This window comes from Mustela nivalis, assembly GCF_964662115.1.
Source record: "Mustela nivalis genome assembly, chromosome: 10".
NCBI lineage: Eukaryota > Metazoa > Chordata > Mammalia > Carnivora > Mustelidae > Mustela > Mustela nivalis.
In genome coordinates, this window is record NC_139029.1 from 82,315,477 (window position 1) to 82,333,671 (window position 18,195).

Sequence of the window (18,195 nt, forward strand, 5' to 3'; positions counted from 1 at the left end):
GTAACCTAGGGAACTGCATCAAGTTCTGAGCCTATCATGATAAAATGACAGTTTGGGCCTCCTACCACTGCCTAAGTAGGCCCTAGAGAAAGATTGTTGCGTTGACATCTCAGCTCCAACATTGTGTGTATGACCTTGGACCTTGCTTAACTTCTCCAAGCTTCAGTTCCTTCATCTATAAAAATTGGAATAATAAAGGTACCTAATTTATAAAAATTAGATGAGTAAGTACATGTAACGTGCTTATACCAATGCAGGTACAAACTAAACAGCATCCAAATGTCTGTTAATCTTTGCAGGTGGCGCCATTTTCCTTTTAAACACACTGATTAGATCTATTCTATTAACTCTTTGTTTTGACATAATACATATAAAGATGAAAGATTTAAATTATTTCAAAATGTTCTTTTCTTAGTAACTATCTTACCTATTTACAAAAATTAGTAAAAATGAGAGAAGAGCCAAAGTACTAAGTACTAAGCCATCATAACATTCTCCAGCAGTGGCCAGGTATGGTTGTCACTCCTAAGTCACCAAATAAAAAGCATTTCAACACACACAATCCTATTTGCCATATTCCACATGTCAATTGTTAAGACCTATAGGTCTCTTCACATAAAAGTCTTAGATCTGTGCTGCTCCTACAAAGGCTAACACATATTAACTTTGTCTCAGAATTTAATTTTTAATTTGGATAAAATGCTTTCTAGAAAAGAGAGTCTTGAAAAGCTGTGCTTTTGAATTTTCCAGAAAGTTCTGAACAATGAACTATGGTGTTCTACCAGAGGACAAATCCTCTCGCATAATAGAAACTTCCGGAGGCATTTTTTCAAAAAAACAAAGAATGTGCAAGCTGAATATTTTCCCTAAAGTGGCAGAGCTAGAGTTCCCTAGAACAGCTGTTCACTGGGGAAAACCCTTCTCCTCAGACTGGAACTCACCTTAAGGACAAAGTCCTGTGCTACTGCAGCTAAGTAGAGGGGTGGCTAAAGATAGGGTATTTCAGTAAAATAATTTTCCTATCAGCAAATATCCTCTAAACCCCAATGGCCATAAGGCAGAGGTCTTACATTACCCCTGAACAAGTTAGAAGCCCCTGTTCCAATGATAGAAAATATTCAAGCAAATTTTCCATGGTCATTTACAACATCAAAAAGTAAAAAATTGAAATATTGCTTTGTCTGGTCTAAATCAGCCTCAATTTTTCTTTCCCTAACATGGAAATTATCATCTCAGAATATTTCTCTGTTAGTTGCACAATCATTAAATAATTAGACAGGATCTTGAGTTTTAGAGGAAAAACTCATCTAAACAGATATTCTTTAAGGATTCAAAAACAACCTAGATGAAGGCCAATAACAAACTCAATGAAGGTGAGACAGGAGCCAGAATACTGACTGGTTGAAAAGAAAGTATTTGAAATAGGCTTATGATTGTTGGGGAGACTTTGCTGTTTCCTCAGAGCAAGACTACTTGTCAGGAAGTACATGATAGGGCAACTGACCAGCCTATTAGGGCAAGTCAGTAGTCATTTCATTACATCCTCTTCAAATGCAATATGCCTCAAGAGTCAGGGACATCCCAGGATAAGAGTTACTATGTGTGTCTGCTCACCAATCCTCCACAGCACCTCCACTGTCTCCTATCCTAATTCTACCACTTTCCTGATCCCCCTAATCCCATTTGGCCTCCCTACATTGGATCTGATTCTCCATTAAGCCCCTTGGACTGATGCCCCAGTTACAGACCTTCAGCCAACTTCCAGGATGCCACTTCCTGCTTCTGGGCTCCAGCTTCCCACAACAGCATACCCGGCCAGTACCCTCTCAGGTCTAGCCTAACATGAGCCTAACCTTCTGGCTAGGAAAGTGAGAGGGGAGTTTCAAACAAATGCTGGAATTACAGCAGGCCGGATATAGTGCCTGAGCAATAGACCCACCTTCAGCCAGATTTCAGGCAAATTATCTGTATCCTTCAGGATCCTTAGGAGATGTTGGTCTTTAAACTGCTGTTCACAAGTGATAGGTAGGGTTAGTCTTTGTGCAGAGGATACTAAGCAATTTGATGAGGGTCAGGGACAAGACTTCAGTCGTTTTGGAGAAAGAGCTACCTAGAAAAACAGTGAGCCTCAGCCCTAGATTGGAGGGAAGTAAGAGGCAAGATGATTATAACAACTAACTAGAGCACTGGGATTGAGGCTTTAATGAGAATTGAGGCACATAGCTCCAGGGTCATTTGGAGCTAGAATAAGTCAGCGACCATGGTCCATGATTACATTAAAGAAAGAGCAATCCAGTAACAGTGGAGGTGAAAATAGAGACAGGATGAGATGTTTCCACGTCTGGCTGTGCCAAGATGCTTTCCCTCCAGCCCCATCCTGTTTCCTCCCACTCCTGATTCTGATGGTAACATCTAAAGCATAGAAAGATTTACTGAGTGCTGCCATCAAACTCCCACAAAGCGTAGGCTGCCAGCAGGCAGATAGACTTAGCACTTATACAGTTCCCATGAAAAGAGAAGCTTCAGTCTGTTTTATTGTTTGCTTGTGTCAGACAGATAGAAATCTCAGATAACACTGATATGAGTAATGAAGTAATTTATAAACTGTTTGCCAGCAAATTGATCTTCCTGTAATCTGCCACGTTACATACATAAGCATCCTCTAAGTAATCAGCACACAGATAGTAAATGTCAAGGGGAAAATTTCCTCATCTTATATTCTCTTTTTTTCTGGGTTTTAAATTCTCTGTGACAGTGAGTAACACTTCCAATTTGCCTGGGGGCTTCAGGTTGGAGCACTGAAAGCCCCACATCCTGGGGAACCTTCAGTCCCATGCAAACTGGGATGCTTGGTCACTCTAGTGGGAATTCAAAACCCTGGACTGGAGTCTTGCTGTACCACAGATTAATATGTAGTTTGGGGCATATCAGTTGACATATCCTATCCTCAAATATAAGGTAAGGCAATATTAAGACCCACACAAATCAATCCCTCAATCTTTTTATTATATCTGAGGTTCTCAACCAAGGATAGGCATCAACACCAATACAAACCCCAAGTAGTGTCAAGATTTCCCCTCTCCCTTCTGCCCTTTGTTAAGAACCACAGACAGAAGGTTGCAAAATGGATTCCAGATACAGATGAGTAGCTTCAAACATTTCAGTATGTATCAGGAAATGTATTCACTTTTAGTATGAATTTAATATGTATTCAAATAATAAGTATTGACTTAAAAATATATTTGCTTTCCTAGAGCAAGTCATTCCTCCTACCCCAGACACCTCTACTCTACCCATCATACTAAAGAGGGTAAGTGGTAAAAAGGCAGAGAAACACTTAATAAAGTCATAGCCAGGAACTCAGGCTCACTAGAAGACTGATATTTAATCATAAAATTATAAAATCCTTCCCTTCTCCCATGTCTTATATGATAGTTAATTTTCTGTGTATGAGCTTGACCAGGCTAGGTGTCCAGATAGCTGGCAAAACATTACTTCTGGGTATGTCTATGAGAGTGTCTCTGGAAGAAATTAGAATTTAAGTCAGTAGACTGAACAACAGTTGCTCTCACCAGTGAGGTGGGAATCATTCAATCGGTTCAGGTCTTGAATAGAAAAAGGTGAAGGAAGGGCAAACTCCTTCTTTCTGCATGGGCTGAGACATCCATCTTCTACTGCCCTGGGACCTTGGCGCTTTCAGTTCTCAGGCTTTCAGATTCCAAACAGGACTTACACCATTGCACCTCCCTACCCGATTATCCCTGCCAAGTCCCTATTTCTAAATAAGACCACATTCACAGGTACCAGGAGTTAGGGCTTGACTTAAGTTTTAGAGGAACACAACACAACCCATAATAGATACTATCAGACAAAAGATCTAGCCACAGACTAAGAATTGGTATAGTCAACAAAAGTTGACACAAAGTCTCTCCTCTCTCTTCTTTCGCTCCCCTCTCTCACTAAGTGCTGGCACTACTAGCAGAGCTCTGTTTATTTTGAAAATACGTGTTCAAAAAAAAAGAATAAATGGTGGCTGTTGAGAGTGACAAAGTTGCAGGAACATACAGTTCTGAAGGTAGCTCTAAAAACTAGCTTAACAGCTGAAAATGTCTATATTTTCCACTAAAATGTTTTCCAGTTTCTACAATTTCTGTGATAGTGCTAAAGCAAACTCTTTCTTATCATCTTATTTACATTGTCATTTTAAAGTACCATTCTAAAACATTTTTTTCTACCCAAAAGGCTGATTTTAAAAAATATAGAGGGGGACTATTCTATACTATTCTCCATCTGGACATGGCTCACATATAAAGACTACAGAAAATAAAAATCATGTCTGATAAAAATCAAAATAATTAAGGCTGTTGAAGAAAAAAACATCTCATGGGGGGAAAATGTATGCTATAGTGACAGAGTAATTTAAGGGGAAAAAAACTATTGATGAGTACTTTCTGTCTTGTATCTTTTTCTCTTTTCTGTCTTTTGTTCTTCCCCCCCCCCTTTGGTGTATTGAACTATTGAAGATTGTTTATAGAAAGGAGAAAAGTCCCAACTGCCTGTGTTTATATAAAATTATTTTTGTCTAATATCAAAACTGTGTAAATGTGACTTAATAAAATAAAATAATAAGAGACCGTGTATTTGATTACTAAAATGTTTATCTCTACTACAAATAATAACCAATAAAATGTGTTGCATAAATATTTATACATTATTGAAATCATTCAAAAACTAATATTACTGTGTGTCTTCAAGGTAAATAGTTAAATAGTTTAATTCAAATAGCTTAAGTGTCCTTGATATTTTATGATCTGTTACCTCTAAAAAATCATCTTCTTACTGTGTTGTTCTCTCTACTCCAGCCACAATAGCTCCTTGTTTTTTCTCCACTATCACAGACATACTTCTGCCTCAAAACATTTGCTTTTTCAGTTTCTGCTGCCTGGAATGCTCTGCCCCAGACATCCACATGGTGAGCTCTTTCACTAACATTTGGTTTTTACTCAAAAGTGGCCTCAGTCAAGCGGAGAGAGTCAATTACCATATGGTTTCACTTATTTGTGGAGCGTAACAAATAACATGGAGGACAAGGGGAGATGGAGAGGAGAAGGGAGTTGAGGGAAATTGGAAGGGGAGGTGAAGCATGAGAGACTATGGACTCTGAAAAACAACCTGAGGGTCTTGAAGGGGTGGAGTGGGGAGGTTGGGGGAGCCAGGTGGTGGGTATTAGGGAGGGCAGGTATTGCATGGAGCACTGTGTGTGGTGCAAAAACAATGAATACTGTTAAGCTAAAAAGAAATTAGAAAAAAAAAAAATGGCCTCAGTGAGGCCTTTGCTGGCCTACCTAAAATTCCATTACCCCACATGATATCTCTCATCCTCTTCTTCTTATGCTTTTGTTTTTAGTTAAAAATAATGGCTAAAATTTTATTTCCAGATCATTCCAGATCATATTTTTCATATATACAGTAGCCAAGAATGACTCCCTAAAAGTTACACACACACACACACACATACACGATATTTATTTGTTTATTTATATTATTATACTATACACAAGTGGGAAAAAAAGATGAACTACTTTGTGGGAAACTTATTTACAATGAGCTTCCCTCACATATCATTAAATTTCTAAAGATATGAAATTATAATGGGTTATCTTTTCACTTAGGCTACTAGGCAACTCACTGCCAAAGATATTGTTCAATTATAATAATTGTGTTCATTATAAGGTCCTGAATTTCTTTTTTTTTTTTAAGATTTTATATATTTATTTGACAGAGATCACAAGTAGGAAGAGAGGCAGGCAGAAAGAGAGGGGGAAACGGGCTCCCGGCGGAGCAGAGAGCCCGATGCGGGGCTCAATCCCAGGACCCTGAGATCATGACCTGAGCTGAAGGCAGAGGCTTAACCCACTGAGCCACCAAGGCACCCTAAGGGCCTGAATTTCTTATTAATTTTTTTCTAATCTTGACATTCTGTTCAGTCTGTCTCCTTATGCTATTCTTGCCTTTTAATCCTACATCATTATAGTATTTTATGTGTTTCCTTAAGTTGTTTCAAATCACTGTGGACTAGGATATGCATAAGTAAATAACAAATGAAACACTAAGACCTGATACAGAGAGATGAGTTAATTCTTAGCCAGGTCTTATTCTTTCCAAATAGCATGAGAAAAAAGATGGTCCTTCATAGATATTCTGACTTTTTCTCTCCAACAACTCTCCGGTTCCACAGAGCAGATATAATAGAGAGGACCTAGTCTTCACCATGAAAAATAAGAAGGCAGTATGAGTTAGAGGCTTCTATTTCGCTTCTTCTTCTTTTTTTTTTTTTTTTTTTTTTTCCTGTTGAATGGTTAAAGAGGAACCCATCAGGGTTTGGAACCTTCCAAACACTTGAAAAATATTTGTTTGATGAATAAGTTCATGAACAATTGAATTAATTAGCTGCTGAATGAATATTGACTTCCTTAATGAATCTATTACCCCTTTTGGAGTAAATTACATTAATTGATGACAGTCCTTCGTTCTTTCTCTGCCCTTGCCAGAGTTTACCACAGGTAAATTTTGATAAAGTTATCAAAACTCAAAAATATTTTTATACATACATATATACATTATATTACATATATACAAACAATATACCTATCAACTGAATTACTGTTTACACACACATGCGCACATGTGTGTGGTGAAGCCAGGTTTGCTGCCAAGGCTGTTGGAGCCAAGGACAATCTTCAGTGACATTAATCCATGGAAGGACTGGAAAAATCATGAGGAGGAGGCTCAGGAATCTGGGGGACTCTATGAGGTTGCTCTCTGTTAAAGGGTCAAGCCCTCTTCTTGCATGCTTGTTCCTAAGAGCTGAGAACAAAGTACCCCCAAACAACAGAGCCCACTGAGGCTGGTCCCCTCTTGTCTGTCTCCTGGCAGGGGCACCAAGCACTCACGGTCTACATGCTGACCACTGTCACAGCCTCCTAAGGCCCACCAAAGCCCTGGACCAGTTCCGCACTGGTAGCAGGTAGCAGCCACTCCCTCCAAAGTTAGGAATCCATGAGAGCAGTCTCTGACTGCTTCTTGGCACCATTCCCACAGTTTAAAATCCTGAGCCTGATCCAATTGGTAAAATGTGCAGGAGCACACAGCTTCTAAGAACTCCTCAGCTCTTCGGGAGGGACAGGTCCACCTAGAAGATCAAAGGTATCAAGGCCAATGACACAAAGAGCAGCTGAGCCAGTGGAATGATGCTGTGAGCCCAGCAGTCCTGAGCCAAGACCCCATTGACCAGCCTGCCTCTCAGATAAACCCAGGCATCCCTGCTAGCTGGTGTCACTTCAGCTTCCAAGGGTAAAAGGGACTTCAGCAGTCAGTGGCACAAATCAGTGATATAAAATTCCTGCCAGATGGTCATCTAGTCTCTACTAACTTGCTGTGAAGAAGTGTGGTCTTCCTATCAAGGGAGTCAATATATAGGTTCTTGCATATGCTAAGTCAGCCTCTAGGCCTCCTATATTTCCTCCCACTGGTTCTGGTTTGTCCCCATTAGGGCCACACTCTTCTTTCCTCAGACAGCCCTGTGCAGATGTAAAGACAGAAGCCAAGACCCCCGAAGTCACGACAGGGTTGTTCAGTGCATAATTAAGCAGATGCTCATGTTCACACAGGTGACTCCTCCATTTGGAAATCTTGTTACCAGAGACCTGATTTCCTCACTGTCCTGGAGCCTGGAATTCTTTGGGAAAAGAAGTTTTTATCCTCAAAAATAATAAAAAAATGAAAACATAAATAAGGAAAAGGGAATAAGGAGTATCATGTGGGGTGGTAGAATGTTAGCTAGGCCAGGGAAGACCTCACTGGGGCCACTTTCCTATAAAAACTTAAGGTTAGTGAAGGGGCTCACAGTGCAGATATCTGGGGGAAGAGCGTTCCAAGCAGCAGAAACAGGAAATACAAATATCCTGAGGTGAAAATAGGTCTATGGTAGTAGAGTGATAACAAGAAATCTGGTATGGCTAGAGTAGAGTAGACAACGGTAAGTAGATGAAAATTATTTTTTAGAGGTAACAGGGTTTGATCATAAAATGTCAGGAATACCATCTTTTACTCTGAGATGGAAACCATGAAGAATTCTGAGAAGAGGAGGGGAAGGAGCTGATTTCTATGAGGTTACTTGGGCTACACGTTGTGACTGCTAAATGACAAGGGCAGAGACTGTTAGGAAACTGGTTAGGAAGCTGTTCTAGTAATCCAGCCTCTGTGAGTGATGATGACGGTGTGGACCAAGGTGGAAGCAGTGAAGGTGGAGAAGAGTGGTCAGATTCCAGATACAGTTTGAAGAGTTGACAGGATAGACCAGATATGAGAGAGGAGAGAAAGAGATGAGTCAACCATGACACCAAGATCTTGGACTGAGCAGCTAAAAGGTAGAAGAAGACATTGACCCGATGAGGAAGTTTTAGAAGCAACAAGTATGCAGGGAAATTCCAGGAGCCCTACTTTGGACTTGGTAAATGTCAGGCAACTATTAGGCATCCAAATGAAGAGGCTAGGTAGGAAGCTGGTAATAGAGATCCCCAGTTTCAGGGGGAAAAAAAATCTCACTTAGAGATATAAACTGGGTGTCATGAAGGGTATAGACAGAATTTAAAGCCACTGGTCTGGATGAAATTGCCCCCAGGAGGAGAGAGTAGATTGAAAAGAAAAGAGGGCTCAGCTCTGAGTCACCTCCAACATTTAAAGATTGAAGAGATAAAAGGGAACAGCAAAGAGACTAAGAAGGAGAAAGAGTAAAGGAGAAAAAGCTGGTGAAGGCAGCGTCGTGGTGGGGACATGAGAAGTTTCAAGGAGAGAGTGGTAACTTGCCAAACAGTGCTGATCCATCACACCAGATAGAGATGAAGGGATGGAATGACCGTGGGGCCTGGCCAGGGGTTACTGGTGATCATGATATAAGCAGTCCTTTACTTGTGTTAGAACTTTGTTTTCAACTTCATCTGTTGTCTTTCAAAGGCACTGAAATAACGATCTGTTTTGAGCTTCCCACAGTGATGTCAGATAGCTGTATTATGACCCCATAATGACAAGTGGACTCAAGATCACACGGTTTTGAAAAGGCTAAACCACACTTGTAACTCCATGAGTCACGAGGGCTTTTCCACTACCCCCCCAACCCCCAGCACTCTGTGGTCGTTAAATAAGAGAGGGCATTCCCCAAGTTGCCCTCCGTCCTTCAAAAGCTCCCCCATTTATCTCATAAGCATACATTTATCTAAGACTCTCCACATTACTAATGTGGCTTACAACACCCCTGGGATAACACATTCCATTAATTGGCTGTCCACTTTGCACAGCAATATGTCCTTTTTACCTCTGCCTGCCGCTTTCCCGCTGCGAGGGTTCTCTGCAGCGAGGACCGCCTGGATTGTTTCACAAGACCATGTGGGAATTCTATGGTCTTACTCTTACTTTAATTTTCATTTCTGTTAACCATTTCCTTCTGCAGACAGCTTTTAACCGGACTTTCTTTTGTCTGTCTCTTAAGGTTGAGATGCTGTGGTGGAGGGAAATTTTTTAAAAAAGGTGTTTCTGAGATTCCAAAAATGCTGGCTTCTTCCTGTGGACGCCGCATGCAGACAGTTACAGTGCTCTCTTCTGGTGGAGATGCATCATTATTCTCTACATGTTTCAGATGATAATCTCTGTGCTGCTCTTCTCATGATGCAAGGTATTTTGGGGCTCCTATGACATAACTCCAAGCAAGAAATTTTTAGAGCGATCATCTTGATTATTTTGCTTTAAATACATTAGAGAATTGAGGCAGTATATGGACCCTCTAAAGAAAACAGTTTGCAAGTAAAAGATAATCTTACTTCTAATTTAAATTTTACTTCCCCCTGTCCTCCATCAATTTCCACCCTTGGAAGTGTTCATCGAAACCTGTTCAATAAGGGGCCCCTGGGTGGCTCAGTCAGTTAAGCATCTGCCTTTAGCTAAGGTCATGATCCTCAGGTCCCAGGATCAAGTCCCGCATCAGGCTCACTGCTCAGCAGAGAGTCTGCTTCTCCCTCACCCTCTGCCTGCCTATCTCCCAGCTGAGTGCTTTCGCTCTCTCCAGCAAATTAATTAATTAGTTAATTAATTAATTAAAACAACAACAACAAAACCCTTTCAACTGAAAAGGTGAGAAACTAATCCAAACTTGCTAAAGAAAAAAAAGAGAGAGGAAAAAAGATAATTTCTTGGCTCCTTTGATGAAAAACCCAGGGCACGCAGGATTTCGCTCTGGGCTCGCTGTGTTTAGGAAATCAAAGTCACTGAGCCCTGCCAAGTCACTTGGCTCTGCTCTCCTCGACAGACTTCATGGTCACACTCCTCAGAAAAGAGAGGCTCTTTGGGCCTACACCATCTAGTATGCCTGCAGCTTTGGCTGAAAGACCCAACCAGGTCACCTGAACCACTGTGGCCACAGGAGCCGCGTATGTGATGTTCGTAGGCCTAGAGGCATCCCACGGGATGACAATAGGTACAGGTCATCTCCTCAAAGGAAACAACAGTAACTGCGACGGCAAACGACAACAGGAGCAGTGTTCCGCTACTAAAAAAGACAGAGAGATACAGAAGGGGGAATGTAGACGTCAACGTCATTTGGGCACCAACTCTAAAGAGCCCTTTCTATTGTGAGTGGGGTATTTTGTAGAGGACAGCCTGTTTAGAAACTGATGGGAAAGGGTAAGAGGAGTTAGCATTATTGGATATCTTATTTAATTTTTCACAATCTCTGTCTTAGCTGACGCTGGTCTTGTTCTTCAGTGGAGAAAAGCGAGGTGTAGAGATGTTTAGTCGCTTGCCAACAACCTTGTAAGTGTTTAGAGAGAAGTCTGGCCCTGGAACCAGAGCTTTGAGCTCTCAGGTCCTTATTATCCCTCACCGTGAGGCCCCACAGTCCTGTCACTGAAGGAAGGTAACTGGATGACAGTAACATTGGATCTGTCCACACTGAATGCCGGTGATGCAGCCAAGGTAGAAAGCTGCTTGTGAGGACGCCTGGGTGGCTCAATGGGTTAAGCGACTGCCTTCAGCTCAGGTCATGATCCTGGAGTCCCGGGATTGAGTTCTGCATTGGGCTCCCTGCTCCACAGGGAGTCTGCTTCTCCCTCTGACCCTCCCACTTCTCATGCTCTCTCTCTCTCTCATTCTCTCTCTCTCAAATAAATAAATAAAATCTTTAAAAAAAAAAAAAAAGCTGCTTGTGAGAAGGGGCCAGCTGTGCTGTCCTTGACGTCCGTCACACTCTAGACCATGCCTGCACACAGGAGCCTGGTCCCAAAATTTCAAATTTAAAAAAATTCCCTTACACTGAATTGAATGGAAGCCCCTTTTATAATCCAGGGAATTCACAGAAATGGTATGAGGTTAGGATACTTCATATCACATAATTTCCCTTTCAGATTTAAAAAAAAAAAAAAAGGATTTCTGTCCATATCAACTCATGTTAGACTCAAGTACGTGAAGGATACAAAGTAGAGTGACAATTTGAAATTGGAAGTACAATGATGTTGTCTTCTGCCCTCAGCCAGCTTCCTGGAAGCCTTTGTAAGAAGAGCAAATGCAGGGGCATGTGGGTGGCTCAGTCAGTGTGAAATGTCCAACTCTTGGTTTCAGCTCAGATCATGATCTCAAGACTCTGGGTAGAGCCCCCATGGGAGTCAGCTTGAGAATCTCTCTCTCTCTCTGCCCCTACCCTGCTGAGCTCTCTCTCTAAAATAAATAAAATTATTTTAAAAAATAGTGAATGCAGATGTGCATATAATACAAAATGTTCTATTCGAAAATGCAGACCTTTCTTGCTTTGCATCTCAGCTTAGGTTCTCTGAAAATATGCAGCTTCCTTCAGGAGTTTGAACTCCCTCTTAGCATTAAATAATTTCCATGGGAACTGGGGCTACAGAGAACATCTTAGAGCTCATTAAGTATCATGCCACTTAAACAAGATTTTAATTTCTCTTGTTCTCCCTTTTGTTAGATAATCAATAACTACCAACACATACTTCTTAATGATGTGACTCCTAGACGAGCCTGGAAAATGATGACTGATTAACGCACAAAGGTTCCTCCTTATAGAGAATGCAATGTCTATGCTTTAAAAGAGATGCTTGGCGGCTCAGATAAAGCAGAGAAGGAATCCAAATGTTTCCAAAGTAGCTCAGCCTTTTAGCCACAAAGGAAAATCCTGTGCCGAGATTCCAGAATTTTTCTTTGTCTTGGTAATTTTCCAGCAGGTGTTTTTACTCTTCCAAATGCCACATCGGAGTCACAGATGGCAGCATGATTTGAGCAGGTTTGAGCTTCTCTGTTCTTTAATCCAAATCCTAAATTAGACAGAAGTTGATATTAACCTCTCAGCCTCCCACACCCCTGTCTTTCCCTTCTTGTTCCCGGTTGTTTTCATCTCATTGAGTTTTCAATTGTTTGACCCCATCAGTATTTTTTACCAGCACAATTAAAGGACCAAAGAGCCTCGGTCAATACCACTTCCCAGCAGCTCAAGCATTTCCTTTCTCGTTTCAATTTGTATTCTCACATCTAAACTAATTGAGGTTATCAGAAGAATGTTGGGGGCATGACTTTGTCCAGTTTTTAAGGTGGAGGTAATCTTGATAGGAGGTTTGAACTTGGGGTCCAAAAGTGAAGTATTACATTTTAGACTGTCGCTATATAGCACAAAATACTTCCACTTTTCACTTTTTTTTTTTTAAAGATTTTATTTATTTATTTGACAGAGAGAGATCACAAGTAGGCAGAGAGGCAGGCAGAGAGAGAGAGGAGGAAGGGGGCTCCCCGCTGAGCAGAGAGTCCGATGCGGGGCTCGATCCCAGGACCCCGAGATCATGACCTGAGCCGAAGGCAGCGGCTTAACCCACTGAGCCACCCAGGCGCCCCGATCCACTTTTCACTTTTTATCCAGAGGCTTTTTATGGTTTAGTTGTGACCTTAAATCTTAAAACTACAAATTGCATATGCGTTTCATGTACGAAGATTTAAGACATGAATGCCCCAACAAGTTACCCAAAGATATGAAGATCATACATGATTTTGAACCGTTATCTTCTTTTTAGAATTCAGTAACATATCACTGAATGTCTCCTGTGTGAAAGACATTGGCCTGGGAGGACTTTGAGAGACGCGGTAAGTGTCAAGGGACCTGCCCTCAAGTTCACGCTTGTAACACTCTGCTTAACCCAAATATATTATAGTACACCTTACTTTGCTTCAAAAAAGATTTCTGTTTACAGATGTCATTATTCTGCTTGGGTTTTGCTACCGATTTTTGTACATTTGGGTGCTGTAACTTGCAGTTCTGGCCTTGACTTAATGAATTCATTTATTCAATAAATGTGTAAGCACCAACTATTCTCTGAACATTGTGCATGGCACTGAGGAGAGAAAGAAAGTTATCTCCCTATTCATGGGGTACATCCAGTCTAGCAGACCAGGCTACCCAAATGGAACTAAGTATAATGCAGTATGCAATGGACCACAGAGGCCACCAAGTGGGTTCTGGGCACACTAAATACAGAACTCCTATGCTTATATTTTTAAGTTCCTCTCTGTCTAGTTTCCAAATTTCAAACCTCTTCCTTGTGAACCCACCTTCCTCTAACCCACCTCTCCCAGTGCTCTGAAGACACACACCAACGGAGCACAAAATCAGGTAGACTTTAAATCTGGCTCCATCCTTGATCATCTGAGTGTCTTTGTGAAAATTGTTTTAACCTCTCTGAGTCTGAATTTCTCCCTCTATAACATAGAGATGTTCATACATGTGCATATATTTGATGTCGGGGTGAAGGGGGTAACTTATGGAAGGTGCCTAGCAGAGTAGTTCCATGTAATAAATATGAATTCTCTGACGGCCACAGTTGCAGTGACCCTGTTGGTCATATCTCATGTCAGGGCCTGTTAACTGGCCTGATTTCTAATGCCCACAGCCCAGTTATTGAGTCACGATGAGCCAGCTGTCTCAGTTCATCTCCACAACCACCCATGGAGTAGATATTGTTGACCAATTACTCTTACCTCTTGGTTCCCACCGAGGCTAGAGCACTGTTCTTCCATGTGTTCCTACTACTACCTATGCGTGGTCTACCCGCCCAGTCATTTCCTGGCTGGCCGTTGCGTATTTGCAGTCAGACAGATCCACACTGCCTTCTCTGACTGTGCCTTACTATGCATTATCCCTTATTTGGGGCCTTTGACTACACAAGTGTTATGAGTTTCCAGGCACTGGGCCATAAGGGGGACCATATTGCTGGGAACAATAGTCTTCCTTCTTCACTTCCTTTTCCTATTCCCTTTTCAACCCCACCCCCACTACCACCTCTGGCCCTGGCCATACTTCCCAACTGTTACAACCAGCCTTGTAGTCAAATTGTGCCAAAGTGCTGCTTATTCCAATAAGCACATAGAAGCCCTTTAATGTTTTCTTATCTGCTATTTGCAGTTTATACTTATCTAAAAAGAAGAAAACTTGCCATTTAACGATACTAGAAGGTAGAGTCTGTTAAATGTCTTTAAGAAAAGTACAGGATGCTTCAGGAAACAGACGTCTCAGATCCTCAAGATACCCACGCCTGGCTCCTCACCGTGTCTTCCACTAACCACTTAAGGAGTTTAAGCAAGGAGGCCTTGATAGCCCCAATAATCTAAGGGTTATCTTCCTGTTTTTGCTTCCTGAGGCAATAATTCTATTTCCATTTCCATTCTCTTTGAGGAAAAGAGCTCTGTGAACGTGCAGTCTCTACCATGATCCCCCGCATGAAGGAAAGCAAGGACTGGCTAGAAACTCCCTGGATTCTTCCATCTGTGGCAAGCTTTGTGATAAAGTTTACACCAGAAGCCAAATGTCTAGTTTCGTAATGATAGCTCTTAACAGATGGGCGGAGGGGTAGCAAACTTAGCAACCAATCGCTACCATTATAATTTCAAGATGTAGAGACTTTTCTGACCAACAACCACACATTTTTCCATTTGGTTCATGGTTTCTCAGAGGCGATGCACTTGGAGGGGTCAGCACTTGAAAGGTTGTGCAGACTAAACGCTCTTCATGGTGGCTTGATGGAATGTCTGTTGTTTATAGTAATGAATTACATTGCCTGACAATCTGAAATTGAAGAACTTAATATCTCCTGGGTTTCAAGGTGTGTTGTTAGCCTCTTCCGACTATTTCTTCCACCAGCTTCTTCCTGTCATCTGAAAAATCTGAGGAAAGTTTATTTGGTCCACAATCTGTCTTTGGCAGGTCTCTTGGTCAAGGTTGTTAACTTTTGTCAGTAATTGTACATATCCATTTTAATTCCTTTTAAAATATTTTTAATGTATCTAACAACAAAGAATCACCTACTTGTAATTTATTATCATAGTACTCATTATGATCTCCTTTAGTCCAATAATAAATTACTATGACATTCAGTAATTATGGTCATTATAACATGTATATGAAAGCTTAGATATCTCCAAAGCAGATCAAACTCATTTTCTCAAAACTGAATTTAAATTGTGTTTTTCAACCAGTGTTTCTTAATTCCATTATTTCCCCTCCTCTATTTTATTACTCAAGCTAGAAATGTAGAAAGCTTTCTCACTCTTTACCCCTCCACCTCATGCCCTTACCTCAACATTAGTCATCAGGATCTCTCAAAACTCTCAAAACTCTCTTTATTTTTGACTTCTCACCATCTTCCTTTGTAAGCTAGGCCAACCAACTATAATCACAAGGCCTACTCATTGGCCCTTTAAATCTTTCTTGTCCCTTTCTTTTCCAAACTGCAACCAAAGTTAATTTTAGAAAAATCTCGAATCTTTTATTTCACTCCTCTACTTAAAATCCTTCAGTGACTTTCCATATCCCATATTATCTGTGTTTAATAATCTAGTAGGCCTCAAGCAACCTGACCCCTCTTTGTTCTCTGTGTCTGACCTTTCCCGGCCTTGCGTGCATGTCTTGGGCACATTTGGCTGTTCCACGCTCTTTTTCACCTCAGGATATTTTCAAATATTGTTCACTTCCTGGAACATTCTTCAACCTTCCTATGTCCCCTTAACCAAGGTAACTCATTTATCCTGTAGATAACAGCTAAAATGTTCACTCAAGGAATAATTACTTCCTTCATCCATCATATCCCACAAACACACTCCCAACTAAGCTTCAGGTTGTTTCCAAAATGCCCTGACTTCTTCCTTCATAGATCAGTCAATTCACAACAGTAATCACTTGTTTACAATTGTGTTCCCTGCTAAGTGATAGCAGGTAGGGACTTAATCCACAAATCCAGATGTGCAAGCAATAAAGCATTGCTTTATTTTCTTTAAATTAACTTAAACCCAATACTGCTTAATCACCTTATTTCCAAATCCCACCAATCTGGAGAGATTTTAATCCTAATAATTATTATAGCATTTTGTCCTCATGTCCTGAGTGTCTTATAAAAATTCAGCTGAGTTCTCCTATTCTGTCCCAAGTCTTTGCAGAGGCCTATCCTGTTACTGATTACTGTGAAAAAGCTTAGTTTCCCTTCAGATATTGTCGCACATGGCCCCTGATTGCCTTGTGCCTCTCTTGAGGTCCAGGACTCTTTATGGGGAATGGGAATTCTGTGGTCAAGGCTTGAGTCTCTGGGTATAACTTTGAGTCCTGCCATTGCCCAAGGATGCTGTCAAGGAAAAGGGGTAGAACCATTCTACTCAGAGACCCAGCAGCCTTGCTCTCACCCTTCCCAGTCAGTTTCACTGAAAGTGTTCCTCTCTCCCCATTTCTCCCCTCTTATAAGCACAGTCTTTCCGAAAGAGGGTTGCTTTCAAGGAATTTCTATTCCTTGCTCTGTAAAAGAAAGCTTGAAGCAAGAAACATAAATCATCTGATTTGAAGAGAGTAATGAAGAAGGAAAGAACACACAGAATGTCTACAGTCATTTCGTTAGGGCAACTCTTCCTGTCCCTACAGGATGTTCAACATACATATTTATTAAAAGAATGAATGGATTTGAATTATCACATTATCCTATCATATGTTTTGTATATGTCTGAGTGTGGCGACAGACATGTTTACATGTACAGAGGGAGAGAGAGAGAAATGGAAGCCGATTTTCATGGACAACAAGGAGGTAGCCTTTCTGTTCCCTGTACTACCCATCATAGTACCACATCCAGCTCCAGCTTTAGGCACTTGCAGACATCACCACAGGTAAAATAAGAGGAAAATGAAGAGGTATCATAGGAGAATTCTCCATAATACATGCAACCCAGGGTGTGTTTTTCATAGGCTAATAACAGTCTGCCTTCCCCTACAAAGTGGATAAGGAGTGAGAAGGATTATAAGGTAGCATGGGCTGTAGATCTTTTCTGCGTGTGAAGCAGAACTGAGTGTTTGGGATATAATCAGAGTTTAAATCAAACAGGCTCTAACAAATCATGTACCATGGTACTTCAATAATCTTCCCCTCAAGTGGACAACATATTTCCACTTCCCTCTGCCATAACCGAGATAAGTTTGGAAAGGAGATTTATTACCCTTCTTTATAAAGGCCAGACATGGGTGGGGGTGGGGGTGAGGGAGAGATTGGAGTGGATTCTGACATAGTTCTTCAACAGGATTTCTTATTTTTCCAGAAGACATCCAGCAACTCGACTATGCCAGCAGAAATTTCTTTCAACTCTCTGACTACAGATTGTCTAATACATGGCTGATGCTTAAGAATGTCAAATAAAGAACAATCCTTTCCTGGGAATTGAGCTCTCCTTCAGCAATGAACATTAGGATTTTGCAAAATGTGTCTGTTTCTCCAGCACTGAAGCCAATCTGGACTTTGGCAAGGCACTTATCCTACAGGACTGTTTCTTTTAAGAACAAGCCCCAAGGTCCCAGAAGCACATTTGTTCAAATGTAAGTGGGCTGCAATTCAAGTAATTTGCTCCCTAACTGCCTTGTGACAATCTTGTTTCTGTTCCTGTGCTGTTTCTCCAGCTCCCCTCCAGCTTCGGCCCCAAAGACGGATGCACCATTTCATCTGCTTTTTCAGAAATTTAGTCTCCTTTTCACATCTCATTTCTGGGCTCACATACTACCTCCAAAGCCCACTATTTCAGTGGACTGATAACCTTGTAAAGAGTCCCCCATCTTGCACCAGATTCATA

The 18,195-nt window shown here is 41.1% G+C and overlaps 1 long non-coding RNA gene across 1 annotated transcript; it reads left to right on the forward strand.

Moving 5' to 3' along the window:
* Nucleotides 1-68: 68 nt before the first annotated feature.
* Nucleotides 69-17,938, forward strand: LOC309842202. Its single transcript, XR_014299555.1, has 4 exons — nt 69-198; nt 9,548-9,730; nt 13,122-13,191; nt 17,671-17,938. It is a non-coding gene; the product is annotated as an uncharacterized lncRNA (long non-coding RNA).
* The last annotated feature ends 257 nt before the right edge of the window (nt 17,939-18,195 follow it).